Source organism: Tympanuchus pallidicinctus, unplaced genomic scaffold, assembly GCF_026119805.1.
Source record: "Tympanuchus pallidicinctus isolate F22 unplaced genomic scaffold, pur_lepc_1.0 scaffold22, whole genome shotgun sequence".
NCBI lineage: Eukaryota > Metazoa > Chordata > Aves > Galliformes > Phasianidae > Tympanuchus > Tympanuchus pallidicinctus.
The window spans coordinates 18,282,359-18,299,895 of NW_026294739.1; the positions used below are offsets into that span (position 1 = coordinate 18,282,359).

General features: G+C 41.9%; 1 protein-coding gene across 7 annotated transcripts in view; it reads right to left on the minus strand.

Annotated features, from left to right (window-relative positions):
* Positions 1–17,537, minus strand: part of NLGN1 (neuroligin 1) — a 394,877-nt gene that overhangs the window by 283,200 nt on the left and 94,140 nt on the right. For 2 of the 7 annotated variants that reach the window (XM_052685910.1, XM_052685909.1), the window contains exon 2: positions 5,470–5,649. The exons of 1 other annotated variant lie outside the window; for it this stretch is intronic. The gene's annotated coding sequence lies outside the window, so the exon portion shown is untranslated. Of the gene's footprint in view, positions 1–4,082; positions 4,686–5,469; positions 5,650–17,537 lie in introns of those variants that run through there. 4 more of the 7 variants (XM_052685914.1, XM_052685912.1, XM_052685913.1 and 1 more) reach the window with 2 other exon arrangements.

The following is a 17,537-nucleotide window of genomic DNA, read 5'->3' on the forward strand; positions in this document are numbered from 1 at the left end:
TATTTCAGGGGCTCAGTCTCCAATGGAAGAACCAGTCCGGAGAAACAAAGCTCCACCCCACACACCTATTTTTCACAAGCCTGAAATTGTTTTACTGTGTTTTACAGCAGTGCTCCTCTGAAAGTAGTTGTTCTCTCCTCCTGAATATTTCTAATGCTTCGTGCCTATCCAACACTTCACCATCTACAAGTGAGTTTTTTTTGGAAACTGGTGAAGGGGATTGGGAAGGGGATAGTTAAAGAAATATCTGCATGTCAGGTATTGCAGTGGAAAGTTTCAGAGAGATGGAATTAAACACGAGTACAAGATACAACATAAATGTATTCCCCCTCATTAAATTCCCAGAACCAGTTCAACAAGTGAGTTAATGGCATCTCTAGGCAGGTTGTGATTGAGCAGATTTAGAAAATATATTTTACATTGCCATTTAAGTTCTCTGCTTGGTTAAAAGGATATGAGTCACTTGAAATATAATATTTTAAAGTGTCCTTGATCATTTTTATGATTTTACATGCACGTGTTGCTAATTTCAAAGCATTAGATTCTCCTTTATAATGGTGCAGAAGACCTAACCAAGCATCAGTGGAAAGAAGCAGACTACCCAAAGGCAGCACTAAAACTGATTATGCAGAAAATGTTAGAAGAATACAGGAATTCAACAAATGGGGGTAAGGAAGCTCCAACTGCTCTTCGTTTAATGGCCTCATCTATAATTTGCCTACAGCAGTGGGGAAAAAAAAAAAATCACATTGAGGTGTGCAGTGCAGATCTGTACATGGCTGGAATACCAGAAGGATATGTACAGCTGACCCAGGGTGTCTCCTGACCACCTCTCTTCTTTTAAAGAAAAAGTGGGGTCTTAGAGTGGGAGCATGGGAAACCTCATCTGTGGTAATAAGTCAGTAGCTAGGCACTTGTTCTCCTTGGGTAACAAACAGCACATCATTAACTATTCATAATTATGAGAGTGAAGTTTGTTGGAAAAAGGCGGGGTCTTCAGAGGGGGGTGAAAACATGCAGCTGAGTCACCAAGAACCCAACGTGATGTCCCCTTGTAATTGTGAGAATTCAGTAGTCATCCAGGGAACGCTAAGTCATCAGTTGTCATTAAAACAAAAGGATGTGTTTCAACATCCACACTGAACCAATATATAACTTGTTGAAGTTCGCACATCAACCCCTTTTTCACATCCCTGATCTCCTCCACCACTCCCACACAAAGTCCTCTGCAACAAGCAGCTTGCGAGGAGCCATCTCTCTCTGCATGCACATTCCTTCCTGATGCAGAGCTCAGAAGCAGGGCTGCTGTAATGGAAATGTGCTTTTATAACAGCATTTATTCAGCAGTCAGGATCTATTTTTGTCACTCCCCATTATATTTATCGTGGATGGATCTCTGGGACTAACAAGAAATTACATTGTTTACTGGATCAGATTGATTACTGCCCATCTTTTATTAAAAGAAATACCCAAAGGTTTCTACTGAATCTCTGGCAAAATATTGTCTTTTCACTATTTGCTTTCAAAGAATGTCTGTCTCTTTTTGCTCTTCTTTTTCACTATTTAATTTTTAAACAGTTTCCTTTTCATGTGATTAAAAAAACATAATAAGTATGACAGCAAACAAATAATTCAAAGCTAGCCAAGGATCTGTAATACAGCTCCACGTCTCTATTAGAAAGGAATGTGTATTTGCTTTTAATAAAGAAAGGCACGCCAATCCATTACAAACTAAGACCATGTCTAAGCCTCTGCTTTCTCCTCTTTTCCCCAGACTCCATTTGAACAATTACAGTGGTTTGTGCTTGTATATGTGCCAGTGGATATTAAACATGCAAACTGATGAAAAATAAAACTGCCACCATTACTGTGTTCAAATCTTCCATTCATCTGCAAATCAATTTATCAGCCTACAGCTCCATCCCAGTCTTTAAATAACCCTCCTCAGCAGCCTGCTCCACCTCCAGCCAAATAATCCTGAGCAAGCCCACTTTGTTAAGGGTGTTTCAGTACCAACAGCCAGGAGATCTCCTTACCCTAACATAGAGAAAGGGGTGAGATACCCAAAGCAGCAGCAAGACAACATCTCTGCTCGCTTCCACGCAACGTACTGCCTTAAACAGCCTGCACACTCTCTGATGGCTTCGCTGCTACTTCACTTAATGACAAAACAGAGGTGTTCAGCCAAATCCTGCTTCCTCACACACTTAGTGTGATTATCCTCAGCCTCATTTTTCTCCCTGCAGCCCGTATGTGGTTCATATCACATACACAGAAGAAATGAGAACTGTTGTATGTGTTTAAGGACACCTCGACCACTTACTGCAGAACTGCTTCTTTGCTACCTTGCTGCAATCTGTAGCTGTAGCCTAAGAAAACAGTTGTTGTATATTAGAAGTAACTAAGGAGTATCCTTCTTTCCCCATGCATCATACACCACAGGGAGAAGGAAAGAAAAGAGAAAAAAAAAGTAAAAGAAAGAACCACTCAAGCAGTATTTCCAAACATGGCTACTTAGCTCTTGGCTCCCTGCAAATCTAATTTCAAAGATGCAAAAGTGGGCTGTGTGTTACAGCTGTAGAGCCCACACAAGTCTCAGTGCAGTCAATGGGAATCAGTATCTCTGAAAATCAGGGCCCTCAGTAATGAGCTCTATTTTTACATGCTCATTTGTATCACGCTTGGTCTTGCACTTGTCAGGTGCCTGTAATAGAGTGCATGCAATTTCATAAGTATCCTTTGCTTCAGATTAAGCCAGCTCAGGAAAAAAAAAAAAGAGAAAAGTTCCCAAAGCTCACAGTGTTGCTCCTTCAGCAAGCATAACGTCTAGATGCATCCAAAATGCTCTGACAGTATGCAAATAAAAAATAATAATAATAATAATTTAAAAAGCAACAACAACAAAACAAGCAAACAAACTGATAAAAAGCAATGCAGGTATTCAAGGAGCCCAAAAAAGTTATTTGGAGCCTTATCACAAATACATGTTTTCAGACGTGAGTGATCTCTGGAACGCAGCGGTGCAACCCAGTCCCACTGAGGTTATGGACAATTGCAAATACTGCCACACTGGAAGTCAGCAGTAGAAAAGAAAATATTTCCTAGAACAATTTCTTACACTTCTGCTGGGAATAAAAACAAAATATCTGCTCTATTTCCAATGCACAGTGCTAAATGCATGCACTTCGGTATTTATACCATCCATAAGGGGATGTTTCCATTTTATACCAGTGGTCGTTAACGCCATGGTTGTTAGAGCTCAACCAAAGTGGCCTTCCAGAAAGCAAACTGAGATGCTGTTCTTTGGAAAGGTCAGCACATTTATGGGAGAAAACGGCCTGTCCAGGCTGTGTCACCTGCAGCTGCAAGAACGCTCCGCCGTAACAAGGCTCTGTTTTCCTTTATTTAAACAATTATTTTAATGTAATTGATCTGGAACCATACGCATCCTTAAAATGATTTGAGATAATATCCTTTCTGCTGATTCCAAGGTAACTTTCTGGCTTTAATTATAAGTCAATTAATATTAAGTAATTTGACTGATTAATTTTAATTAAACCTGCTGAAAATTGATTTTCCTTCAGCAAGATGAGACGAGAGCAACCGTCAGGAAAAGGGGGGGGGGGGAAGCAGGGGAGGGGGGGTGTTGCTGTGGGGGTGGGGGGAGCAGCGCTCAGCCCCCGCACGGCGCAGCCCGGAGGAGGCAGTGCCCGCAGCCGGCCGGCATCGAGCGGCCGCAGGAAGCTGCGGAGCGCGGCCCTGGGGGCAGCGGGGAGGAAAAGTTCGCCGGGGCGGCCGCGTGGGGCAGATGTGCGCGTGCAAATCTCCCCGCATTCCCCCCCCCCCCTCCCTCCTCCTCTTCCTCCTCCTCCTCCTCCTCGCAGCCTCCCTCGAGGCTCCGCTCTCCGGGCGGCTGCAGCAACGCGCGGCTCCTCGGGCACGGCACGCGCACCTCGGGCTCAGCCCCGCACCTCCCTCAGGCTCAACCGGGCTCCCGCATCCCGACCCCCATCCCGACCCCGGAACCCATCCCCAGCCCGGCCCGAGCTCGCCCCTCACGCCGACGGCATCAAAGTATTTACCAGTTCGCGGCCGCTTTTCTGCAATCTCCTCTGAAACTGTAATTCATCGGATTCGCCTCCTCCGGCTCTTTCCGAGCCGCCGGGAGCTGGAGGTTTCCCAATCGTGCCCCGGACGCTTCCGAATTATATCGATTTTGAGATATTTTTCTCCCCTTTCCTCGGATCGGGGCGAGGGGAGGGGGGGCTGGAAATCCCCATCCGGAATTCAGCCTCATCCGTGCCGAGCCACCTCCATTTAAATCCGACCATCAGGCAAGCAATAGAAATGATCAAACGCTACTTCTCTCCGTCTGCAGGCAGATAATCCTCCTAATCCAATAGATCTCCCCCGATCCGAAATTGCCCTCCAGACGAATCCCTTTCGCTCGATGTCCGGCGGGTGAGCGCGGAGCCGCGCGGTGCCGCGAGGACGTGCGCGTGTGTGCTGTGTGTGTGTGTGCTGTGTGCGCGTGTGGAAGTGGGGGTGAGCGTGGCTGCGGGGGGGCCGCTAATCTTTTTTGGCTCCTGGCTGCACGGCTCGCCGATACCGCCGAGAACCTTGCTTTTTTCCCCCTATTACACGTTTCCACTCCAAATTGCTGCTGGATGAAAAATGGTACAAAGATACCCCCAGCGGCAGCGCGGCGAACAGCCCCGGCCCCTCCGCACCGCCCCGGCCCCGCTCTGCCCCCTCCCTCCCCCCCCCTCCCTCCCCCCGGGCACCACCGGCCCCCACGGCACGAGAGGGGCTCGAGCCCCCCCGGGCTGCACGTGCACGGCCGTTGGAGCCCCTCGGTATGAAACGGAGCGGCTGTGCACACCTGTGTGTGTGTGTGTGCGCGCACAGAGCGAGTTACAGCCGCGTGCAACGCTCTGATGTTTCTCACGGGCATCACTGAGTAAGCAACCACCTCTTACTTACTCAGACCGTCAGCGTGCACAAAATATGGGGGCTACTGATGTGATTTCTTTCTGCTGTTTCTATTTTTTTTTTTCATAATGTGGTTCTCACTGCTTAATTTTTATCTTTAATTGAGAATAATCAGTCTCCAGTGCTTCATGTTTTCTAGGAGCACAGTAGACACTGAAAGTTGGCATGTGGGAGAGAGGAAGGCCAGATCAGAAGGAAAACAGTCATCTGAATGCTGAAAGGTCTTTTCATGTTTAAGAACAGACACAATCACACACTAAAAGATTATAAGCATCCCCAGTTAAGCCCCTTGGAGAGAGCTCATTAACATCTCCTGTTGTTTTAGGAGAGAATCCCCTCCACGTTGTGTTAAAGCCCCTGTTTTGTTATGTTGACAGCCACCTTGTTTCACAGCAGGCACTGGCCCAGCACAGCACACCCGCTCACACTCCCACACAGGTGGGATCCCACCGTGGGGTTTGGTGTCACAGCCCTCACCTGTGAGCGCATCCCAGCGGAGCGAAGGCCAATCCCAGCCACACGCAGCTATTTACGTCTCCGGGTCCCACTGAGGATCTATATCTAAGTGTCCATGGCAGGGATGACAGCACACAGCGGCAGCTCATCCTGTGACATTTCTGTGTACTGGAATCATTCTGTCTTGGGCACATTTTTCACCTGGTAAGTATCAATAATTATAATAGTTCATGATTAATTGTCAAAGTCCAGCATCCTTCAGCTCTCTGAAATTTAACTCTTCCACTGCAGCTGAAAGCGTAAGGCTCTCACACAGGGGGGAAAGGCACAGCCTTTGCTGATAGCGCAATCCTGTGCACATTGTTATGCTATTCTCAAGGGAACACTAGAGGAAAAAAAAGATTTCAAAACCAGATAGAAAATGTGCATATGAATATCAATCACTTGCCACCAGCCTCAGACAACCTACAGTCTACAAACTCTCAACAACGAGTGCAATACGAGGTGAGCTATTCTGCCATTCTCTATCTGTAACACAGCCTGGAGAAATTTTATCTTTGGCTTGGTTATTTTTTTGCACTAAAATGTTGACAGAAAGCAAGCACACCTTTGTTTCCACCTGATGAGCTGGTGGAATCCAGCTGTGTGCATTTTGCCTCCTGCTCCTTCAAGGAGGATACATGCATCTTCCCCATAGGCCACCATGGGAGCACCCATCGGAGTGCCCCAAGAATCCATAAATTTATTGTCCACTGTCACCTACATGGAAAACTCCAACCACTAATCCCCCTACACAATTTTTTTGGAGGGAGATGATTTCCAGCCCACTTACTACAATCCCACCTATAGCAGTCTGTCCTTCACCTGACCCAAACCCATCTTGGCTTGTGCAGAAATGACACCAAGTTGCTGTTGAGCACTGAGATTTTCTTTACTTCCCTCTCACAGCAGCTGCTGCATGGTACCAGCTCACACACAGCATTGCTTTTTTTCTGCCCCATCCCCGGTGCTGGGATTTATTTACACATACGTGCACATACATATGTATATAAACACATACAGTGTTTGGACTCATTGGAAAGAAGGGGGAGAAGGTTTGCAGTCAATTAGAACGTTGCTAAATATAATTTGATGTGCTGCATGCTGAGAAAGTATAATTTTATTAAAATCTAAGGAATGCAAAACTGGTTTCAAGAATGACATTAGCTAATGTGTAGCTCAGCGGATGTGGTATCCGTGCATATTAAAATAATGGGAAGGGAAAGAGATAAATTAGCATGGACTGAGTATCCATGACAATTTCGAAGACCAGTGTCCTGCAATACCCTGACATTTAATTCCATGCTTCATTTTTTGCTCTTTCCCTGAGTTTTAAGAACATGAAGCCCTCCATGCAATCCACATCTCAATACCCAAGTTTAAAAAAAGAACAAAACATACAATGAAAACCTAAAGAGAAGAAAGAAGACACCAACATGCAAACTAAGCTAAAGTACATATCTGAGGTATATAAAGTACACATCTGAAGTACTGCTGTGCTGAATTTTTCTCTCTGACATGTTTCACAACCTATTGAAATATATAATTTTGAATAGTATTACTTTTTCAAATATAGATTTGTTCAGACTATAGAAAAGAATATTAACCTTTTTAATAGGTAGAAAAGGTGGGATTGTTTGCATATATAAGATCCTAATTATTCACTAATTTGCTTTTCTCAAGACAGCTCATTAAATTGTTTCTTGCAAGTAACATCGTTGAATATTTTCTTTGATTTCCTGAAACTTAAATGAGTTTATTTATGTTGCCCATTTATATTCTCTGGACTGCCCCCAACTGTCAAATCTTTAATAAAACTATACTACCTGTCTACAGTCTGCTTTAGTTAGCCACGAGTGCTTTGTTATTGCTGTCCTTTTGGTTTAACCTTGTCAAGAGAAGAGTAACTTAAAGACTCAGTCCCTCCTCCCACTGCACAGACTCTTCAGAAGGATTAAGGCAATCTCTCAGTCGCTTCAAGCATTTGTCATTAGTTGCTTATGACTTGCTTTGCTTAATATTGTTCTTTTATACTAAAACAACCACATTTTAGAATTGTGATGCTTTGCTTGCACGCAAAGAGCTCCATCACTCAGGAAGGGCCAGATGTTCACACAACAAGAGTTAAGACAATAAGAATACATGGTTTAAGTGTCTCAACTCTAAATCCATTCCTTCGCCTTCAAAAAGTCCCCAAGCGTGTGCCCATCTGTCCTTACTGCAGCTCCTGACTTCATGAAGCACTCAGGGTCAGCGGCTCTCTTCCTCCCTGCCCATGATGGGAATGGCACATCGTGTCATCGGGTAGGATTTGTATTCTGACATCATATGGATTGTCCTCAGTGACATTCGCATTTTATCATTAGCACCTTGTACTGGAATATTTAATTGGTTACGTTGCATCTCTGCACTGTAGATTTATTTCACATTTTCATTTAATTAACAGTCATGACCAATAGTCTGATAGATGGCAAAGAACTCTGCAAAGTCGGACCCTACTGGATTAAAAGCTTTACTGGAAGGCATCAGATGCCCACTCAGCCCTAACTTCTCACTGGCCAATTTCACTGGGGCTTCTACAGCACAGCTCATGAGGACACAGGGGGAAGCGCACAGGACACAAAGGTGACACAAAACTTCTTCCTACAGAGTGACCCCCTAATGCTGCACCACCTGGACCAAACGCTCAGACCAGCACAGTTCTCCTACAGATGCTCTGAGACTCAGAATTTGAGGTTCTTTCAGGTGCTACTGAAAGACGGATATTGACAAAGAAAGCCACTGCCAGTGCTCTTACTGGAACTTAATCAGTAGATTACAACACGTTACACACTGCACTTGCCAGGGAAATCTGAATTAATTATAAAATCCATTTCCTTGTTTATATGGCTGTGAATACTCTTAGACCAGGAGAGTTTTATGACTGTCCCTTTCCAAAAATTCCGTTATTCTTTGAAGACAAAATTCACCATGACTTTGGCTTCCAGTGACCAAATATAGAAAAACACAAGGATAGACTATATTAGTAATTACAAAAAGTGTTTATGAAAAGAGTTTTCTGATTACACTGTGTGAAAACCAATCTACTGCTGGCTTTCCAATTAAATTAGCTTAAGCCGATAGTTGAAAAGGGTATATGCTGTATACTGCTTCTGACACAATGAATTTTAAAGCATGTGGGGACATTCTCCAAAGAAGGAAGTCAGTACCACATACAATTTGCGTTCTTTTTAACCCAGTAAGGAAATGGCACAGCCAGCTTCATCACTGGTGTAATGAACTGGATGTTAGAGGAACCTCATCAGAGAACTCTGGTGGTTTCCTGCTACCTGAGCTCAGCAGAAAAATAAAAATGTAGGCTGGATTGTTAGCATTTGCAAGTAAAAATAGTAAATTGTTTTCTGCATGCATTTAAGGAAGAACATATTTTCCCTTCTCAGCAGCCAGTTTCCATAAACCTTCAATTCTTGTGAATTAAGACTTGCTGAAACCTTGACACACACTCAGCACTGATAAACCATCTGAGGCCCTCATTTAAACCAGTCGGTAATAAGATGATTGTGAAATATATCATTATTTTGCTTCCAGTTTCTCTTGCGTTGATTGGAGTCTGTTTGCCTCCAGTTACGATTGCACTGATAACTCAGTGACCAGTATAATTGAGCCTGGGTCTCATTATGGCTCCCAGCCAAGAGAGCCCAAGATTGCAAAGATATTTCTTAAAATTTCTTTTCAGATACGCCAGATAACACAATCCATTAATTAAAACCCATGTGGATCCAGTTAATTCCTGACAACTGGAAAAGAGATGTAATTGAAAAGCGCTCTTAAAAGGCTGTAAACCACTGTCAAACCATTCTATGATAGCTGCCTTCGAAAGATGGTTGGTGTGCTCTTGGGTTTGGGCACTGAGGTACACATAGACCCACAGCAGCAATACTTGATGTTTCCTACCTCATCTTTACTTAATGTGGCGTGATGTTAGCAGCACCAAGGCATTGCCCTGAGCTGAGGAGGAGGAGGAGGAAGGGAGGCTGCACGCAGCAGCCGCTCACTGCTGCCAGCCCCAGCTGCTTGGCACGGCCGGCACAGCCGCCTGCAGGTGCAGCTGCTCCGTGTTGCAGAGGGCATTGACAGACCTCTGAAAGAGTCCAAGCCCCGGGGGATCGCGTGGGATGCGCCGTTTTTGTGGGTGAGTCGATAGAAGGGGTTGATGAAATCCTGAAAGAGACATCTCCCTGTATTCTGCAGGCATTAATCAGCCTCAAGAGCGGTGAGAAATAGGAGATAGTATCATTATAAAAGTACCATTGTACAAACAGTAATGCATTCACCTGCTTATCTTAGCGTGTTTCAAAGCTCGCGATGTGCGGAAATCTGATTCGCTGTGCAATGACAAACCACACTGTCTTCAGCAGACATGTACTGGCAAGAACATACAGATAAAGCAGAGAGAGGAAAAAAAAATTGCCAAGGATTTCCCAAGCAAGAGGCCTAAAGAAGTCCTAATCTAAATGAACTGAAGAAATGTCATTTTCAACAGGTGATGGGAGGGAGGGAACATTAATCCCTTGAAAACAGAGTTACTATTAAGAAAGTAAATGCAAGGCATATCAAATCACTTGTGATGTTGGTTGATCTCAGTGTAGCATAAGCAAGCCATTATTTACAGCCCATTAATATTATTCCTGCAACATCTACTCATTCTCAAGATTTAATTGTGGCCCAACAACAGCAGAAGTCTTCCTTCCAGCTGCATGATGGGTGCATGCTGGACAACGCAGTTGTGTCTCTGGCTGCACGTACACACACAGCAGTACCACCTCTGCAGGATGTGGCTGCCAAGTCCAATTGGAGAACTGCAAGCAGCACTGCTGCACTGTGCACCATATTTGAGACAAGAGAAAGTCAAACAGAAAAGGAAAAAGGGAAAGGAAAAGAAAGGAAGAAAAAAAAAAGGCAATAGAAAAGCGGTGGCAAACTTATTATTTAATCAATGTCATAACCCAGGAAAACATATTATCCTCTGCACACTATGGTCATATCACAATATGCACTCTACACAGAGTTGGAAATCTCAGCTGCTCTTTATACAAGATGTGCCAGAAACATCTGAAAAGCGAAATCCATACAAATGCTCTCTAATACCCTTCTGCTGCTAAACAGAATCCCGCACTCAGAAAGACATGATTTTGAATTTTAATCTTGAAATTTCTAAAGGTCTTGGTTGCAGAATATGGTTTTTTATTCCACATCTGGCATTTGCAGAATGCAATGAACAGTGCCTCTGGCATCTAGGATAAGCACAATACAGCTTAATCTCCTTGTGGCAAACTTGGGCATTCCCTTGCTGAGAATGTGAGCACAGTGGTTCTCTGCAAATGGGTTTTCAGGCAAGACTAAGAAATTCATTCGCTTTTTGTTTCTCAGACCGTTCACTTACTTTCTTATTCCACATAAATAGCAGACCCAAATTTTCTATTACTTTTAATAACAATGCTATTACTTTTTTTTTTTTTTTTTTTTTTCTTTTTTTTTTTTTTTTTTTTTGGTGGTTTTGTGGGCGAGCGTTATTATTACAGGCTTTCTCCTGCAGAGAAAAAAAAAAACAGCAAAAGCTCTCTGTGATCTGGGCATCAGCCAGTAGAGGGTGCAGGCGGCGTGGCTGCATTTCCTGCACACTGCTGCTGCTCCTAGTGTTGTATGATGGGTGCAATTCAATGCTAAGTATAAAGCATAAATTGTGTGCAGCTCAGCTTCTCCTTTTCTTAATTCACAACTGTTCTCAGAGGTCATGGTGCTGCAGGGATTGTGGTGCACGCATGCAGCTCAGAGGCTTGGCAAGAAAAGCTTGCATGGTCACGCTGCACAAAGGCAAATGTAAGAGATGCCTGCAAGATATTCCCATAACCACAGAGCAAAAAAGGTGCATTTTATTTTCTTCTTATACCGTATTTTCAAGTTTAAATTAGGCTGAAGCCAATCAAATTTCCACTAAAATAATCCAGAAATATTTCCCCCGCACTGGGAACACTGGCTTTTCAAGATGACGTAAATTAAAGAGAAGTAAAGAGGCATTTGCTTGCAAATTGAACTTGGCAGTGGCCATTAGAAAAGGGGGAATTATCTGAAGGCAGTGTTTTCCTCATTCAACAACCATCTGTGGGTTAAACAGTCCTGGCTGGTGGGATGGTGCGATGGGCACTACTGCTGCACATTCAGCTCCACAGCACTTGACAGCTGTTGTTTTGTAAATATTTGGCTGTAAGGCCAGCATGTAAGGATGTGAATAACACTGCATCTGTATCAGCATCTGCACGTACCTGCTGCAGTCCAGTGCTGCACACTTGCAATTCTAATTAGCTTGCAGTGTCCACTCTGCCCAGCTGTTCTGACATCCCTGAAAGCCAAAAGGAAACCCTGGGATTTGGTGGGATTTACTGTTTCAGTGTTTCAAGCTGCCTAAAACTCTGTAAGATTGAGTTCAGCACCAAGAGAATAAATGAAAACATGAAGCTGTGCTTGACAACTGAATCACAGAGGTGAGCAGTTATCAAAGAATGAGCACAAAATACAAGGGCTGCTCCGAAAGTAACGCCTCCTATGTTATGATGCTGGTCCACAGTGTCAAAGACAGATGGTGGTGGTATGGCAGTAGAGGCTAAACCTTCCCAACAGTATCCCATTATGCACTGTTGTTGTGTGACAGAGGGGCACAGTCTGACAAAATGGTGTGTGATATGGAAGCGTATGAAGGTGTGGAACTGAACAATTCAGTGCAGAAAAAATGGCACCTAGTGACATTCATTGATGCTTGCTAAATATTGATGGAGACCAAACAGGGGAGGTGAGCACAATGAGGCAGTGGGTGGTGAATTTCATCAGTGGCAGCAGCGTTCTCCTCTGCTGGTACAGGTGGTCATAAGTGCAGCATGCAGGCTCTTGTTCATTGCTGGTGAGAATGCACAGCTAATGGTGGTGACTGTGTTAAAAAGTAGTGCTCAGCAGCTGAGCTTTTCCTCTATCAAACAGTGTTATTGTGCTCTTTGTATCCGCTGTAATTTCCATGGAAATAAAGAAGAGGCATTATTTTTGAAGTGTCCTATGTATTTGCTGGTCTAAAGGCCAAAACAATGGTGCTCATGTCATCAGCACGTGCTACAAAAATGTCATCATCTTTCCACATCATCTCAGGTTTGGTTGTGACCTCCCATTCAAAGACTAGACAAGATAAAGCAGCTTCCCTTAGCATACCTGACAAGACAACTTTGCAGAGTGGTTTGGTAAAATATGATGGTAAATATTAAAAGTCAATAATCTCTACATACCTGAAGTAAAATTAGTGTTGCCCACTCCTTTTCCACATAGAAAAAAGCGAGCCACATCTTAAATGAAATGTCTCAAATCTCAGTACCCATCCCTGCAGCCATCTGGTTCATCAAAGTATGAAACAAGCAGAGGAGAGCTCAAGTTCAACGACGCTCTAAGGGAAAATGACTGTCTGGCATCAGCACTGGAAGTAGGATGCAACTGATGGATGATTTAGGATTGTTTTTTGAAAATACTGGGTAAATTGAGTAATTTGAACCAATCACAGAATATAACATGCAACACAACGTTGCTCTACCCTGCAGTTTCCCTTCTGGGAAATGTGGAGTGGCAGAGAGTATATTTATCAAGAAAATAATGACCCCAAGCAGACTCCTTGAAGCCTAAGTTTTTTTTTCTTATAAGAGGAATCTGGGGAACTAATTAGGAGGAAATAGCTCCTCAATGTCCTGAGCAAACTTCCACTGAGAAAATAAACAATTTACTGACTCACGCAACTACAGACATGAGTTGTTACAAATCCAGAACACAGACAAGCATGCAAACACAAAGTCTGATAATGAAAAAAAACCCTGTTTCCGAGGATTCACACTTGCCATGATTATTCTCATTTCTATCTTTGAACAGGCAAATAATCGAGCTAAACCAAAATAGCGTACACTGTGGTATTTTGTTCAATAATTAAGGTAAAAAGGTGAGGTTGCTTTCTACATGTTTTTATAGCCTTTATCCAGTTTCTTTAACCTGATATACCGCATTAATTCTTTGGATAATGGGAGACTTAGGAGCTCTGGGTGTGTATGCTTGCTTCCGGCAAGAGTTCTAGAACTGGCTTTGAAAACTTTTTGTTTTAAAATATTTGAATTTTTTGGACATTTCCCCTGGAAGAGAAGGCCAAATATTTCAGTCAACAAAGAAATAAAGTCATGAGAATGGAAAACAGGAGTGCAGGTATTCAGAAGGTACACATAACCAGGAGCTATGTAGAGTATCACAGGAAAGTATGACAAGTGAGGGAAGCACATCAATATTTAGTCTAAGCATCAGCAGAAGTGTCTTGTCAGAGTGATGTGCGGAATTATCCTAAGGGAAGTAACCATAGCTTGTTGCTGACAACCATTGCTTTTCAACCTTTCATTTTATGATAAGAAAAAGAAATAAATATATAATTGACTGGCAATGATATGCCACTGATATAGAAAACATAGCTGCAGTGGCAGAAGGCAAAACTAAATAGCTTATTGTTTTCATAGCCAAACATCTAAAGTAGGAGTCTCACGCTTTTAGGATTCTGAGGCTAATTCTTATGGTGTAGAGAGAGAGGAAAAAAAAAAAAAAGGTTTTGTGATAATGATAATGAAGGCTGAACACACTGGTGCCATATTAAGCAATACATACATTTGCTCACATACAGTATCATTTCTCAATGGTTCAGTTCCCTTGCGCTTTTAGCATGCTCTCTTTAAAAGGGCTTGTCAAGACAAATTGTCTTCCAAGTTAGAGAGACAATTCCTTAATATAACTTGATAATCACCATTTCCTAGGAAATTCACTTCTAGTTGCAAACCCTTCTCTCTTTCTTTCCCCATAGACTTTCTTTCTCCCGCTGATGTCCCAACACATCTTGGCTACTTGGTATCCATGCTATTTAGGTGGCCAAAAGTTGCAGGCAAAGCCTGTTCTGTTTTGCATTTTACACCTTCTGGATCCTGTACAAGAAGCATCTCAAGACTTGCATACTGGACATCTCTGACACTTTATCAATTTATTGATATAAATTGACAAGCTATTCTTACTGTCATAAAACTTTGGTTAAAATCTGACATGAATATCTTCTTCATGGGATCTTCTCAAAACACAGCAGTTTATAAAGTTACAATTCAAAACTTAATGTCCGTATTTCATTTTCTGCATCTGGTACAGAATTACAGAATGGCCAGGGTTTGAAGGGAGCTCAAGGATCATGAATCTCCAACCTCCCTGCCACATGCAGGGCCACCAACCTCCCCATTTAATACTAGACCTTAATACTAAACAAATATTATATATGCAAGGAGAAATTCCGACACTCAGAAATCCTAGAACTGCTCTGCCAGCAGACTGCCTGATCAAAAAGTCATAATCAATTTTTTTTAATGTTCATGATAAAGTTGCACACTATTGCATGCAGAAACAAAAGTTGGTGGTTACCTCTTTCTTACTTACGGTTTGGCCATGCCTAGAGAGGCTAGAGAATGAGACAGGCTTGTGATAACTAATGCTTAAACATGACTGTGGCTAAAAGTTCTCACATTGTAGAAATAGTACCAACATGATTTGGAAAATACCTATAAAATTATTAATAATTAAAGTCAAAGTTATTAGGTAGAATACTTGACACAAAGTTACCAGGAAAAAAAAAAAATGATGTTTGTATTATAGGTTGTATTACTTGCCTTAACAGCTGATATCATGAAATGAAGAGTTTTACCCAGTACTGGTCAGCACAAGTTATGGTTGCAATTAAACTACTTGGACCTGGTTTTAGCATGCAATTCCTTGATGGATTAAGATAACGACGTGAAATGCAATAAACATCACTAAGATTATTTGTCTTATGTCCTGTGTGTGTTTGGAACCTCTGAAAAAATTGAAAATTATTTGGGAAGAGATCTACAAGCTGCTGTTCATCACATCAATGTTTCATAAATTGCAACTGATTTATAAAAGAATTTTGCTAGAAGGAATATTTAGAGAGTTCATTCTGGCTGGATATCATGCAAAAGAAGATTTATACATTTTAAGGTTTAGATCATCGCGTACTGGGGAAACGTGACTGCACACAATTTCCAATGTCATCCTCATTTCTAGGCAGTTCTCCGAAAAAGACATTCAAAACAGCAATCATTTATCTTTGCTTTAAACATAATTTGATGTCTTTTTAACATACATACAAAATAATTCAAGACAGCACAAAATGCACATTTGACAGGTTTCCAAACGACACCGGTGCATACTGATATTTTGACATTTACAGGCATAAATTCAGGGGTAGCTCTCATGCCAGATGACACTAAAAAGTCTTTCTAATATCTTCTACAAAAATTATTCATTTGTTCAGTGTTCCAGTTGCATATTCTGCATGCATTATTTCCTACAGTGCTTACAGATTCATGTTAGTCAGAGATTCTGTTACTTATTTACTTACACAACACCATTAGTACCCTTGAAATGCCACGAAAATGCTGATTTGCAGGGTTTTACTACAGAACAGATTGTAATGACTGTAACGGTCTATGAAAATTTTCTGTAAAATACGACTGACATAACTATGCCCTAGAGAGCAATGGTTAAATAACAATATACATATATAATGCCATTATTATATTGATTTATACAGATGTAATATTACCCAGACTACATATGAAAGAAAAAAACTGACAATTGCTAACAAAAGGAAAAACCAGTCATGTATCCTATGCAATCAAGACAGATCTTCAAACAAATGTCAACCAACATCTACCTATTTGTTTTGAAACATCCCTGAAATAAACACTCAATAAATAAAAGAGCAAACCAACTCTTAGATCAAACTTCTTACTATTCACAACAGGCTTGATTTGACCTGGCCAGAACAAGATTTCTTCAGACAAAGCCTTCTAAATACAACCTCATTTCCTCAAAACTCATCAGCTCATTAGTAGCTCTTTAGGAAACTGTGGGCCGTCTGCAGTGAATGGAAGGGTCATGAAACACATGTCCTTCCTTGTTACTGAATGAGGATTCAAACTTAACTTAGTATGCACTGGAGATTTTTGAATATGCATCGCTCTACTAGCAGCACAGAAAGGTTGCAACACGCTCCTTTATATTGGCAATTGCTCCTATACTGTGAGTAGGTGTGCACAGATATTGCTGCACTGGTAATAAAAATTTTTTGAGGGAATAAGACCTCACATAGAATCAGCATTAAAATCTGAATAAAAGGCATTCAGATTAGTCATTATTTCAATCAGCATATGTTTCTCCAACTATTTTTGACTTAAACAAAATGGAGGTCAGAGGACAGCTGGCGGCTTATGGTTCCTACTGAAATAAAACTGTCAACTGACACAAGATCATCTTCTGTTGTTTTTTTTTGTTTTGCCTTTTAAACATCCAGACAATTTTTCCATTGATTCATAGCCCAAATCTCTCTTTCAGCTCTGTAGTGATGGAATGGCTGGACAGAAAATAAACTTTTGCTCGGATTACATTCTGCTGTTTTTACTGACTCAGTTCTTATGGAAAGTAAAAATATTTTAGAGCTTGTATACCAAAGCTGAGCCTCATTTTCTATTGTATGTTATGAGTGCAAGATACAATTTTATATGCTGCATCACGTTCTTAAATAGATAAAATTCCTCAGACTGAAATACAGTGAGAAGAAGGCACGAGCTTCATTTGATATCATGAAAGTCTATGGTCTCAACATGATAAAATCTAGTACAGGCTGAAACATGCAGATAAAACACAACTTTTCAGCTAAATAATACATTTAGTTCAAACACGCCAAACAAAGCTAAGTGTTTATATCTTGGGACTCTGTGTGTTAACACACAGGCAGATGCACACTTCAAAGCATTGAACTGAGCACACTGGCCCACAACAGAAAAATCCAAGTCAGTAAAGAAGGGCAGTGAGTGCCTGTTCCTGGCATTTTGATGGTAGAATTGAACTGTTTCTAAGCTAACTGAAAATAC